The following is a 474-nucleotide window of genomic DNA, read 5'->3' as shown; positions in this document are numbered from 1 at the left end:
CCCATGTCACTGGTTCTTGCTTGGAGGAATTAGCCCTGTCCATCCTCAGGTAGGAGCCGATCTCTTTCCTCAGCCCAAAGGGATTCAGAATGATGCTACTCCTTAGGTAGTATTCTTGTTCTACCCCCTCTCCACCCTAAATTTGACTCTTAAACTCTGTCTGAGGAGGAGCCAGACATCTCCTCTTCTGGGCTGCTCTGTACTTGGCTCTTAAATCCTGACCTTCCGCCCCCACCCTCCCCACTCCCACCAAAGATATTTCTCCAGATCTGCAGTTCTACACTGACCTTGCAGGCGCCTTTCTTGTTCTTCCTTGGCAGGGTGGGGGAGGAGGGGTGAAAATACCAGCCACCAAAAGTCCCGCCTCCATCCTTGGCTAGCTTCTCTCTGATTGGTTTAAGTTATGAAAGTAGATTTACTACCTTTCGGCAAAATCCAGCTTTCACACCTTCCATTTATTCAACCAATGTTTAG

The sequence above is a fragment of the Herpailurus yagouaroundi genome, unplaced genomic scaffold (assembly GCF_014898765.1).
Source record: "Herpailurus yagouaroundi ecotype Mexico unplaced genomic scaffold, PumYag 308, whole genome shotgun sequence".
NCBI lineage: Eukaryota > Metazoa > Chordata > Mammalia > Carnivora > Felidae > Herpailurus > Herpailurus yagouaroundi.
This window is presented reverse-complemented; position numbering follows the sequence as displayed.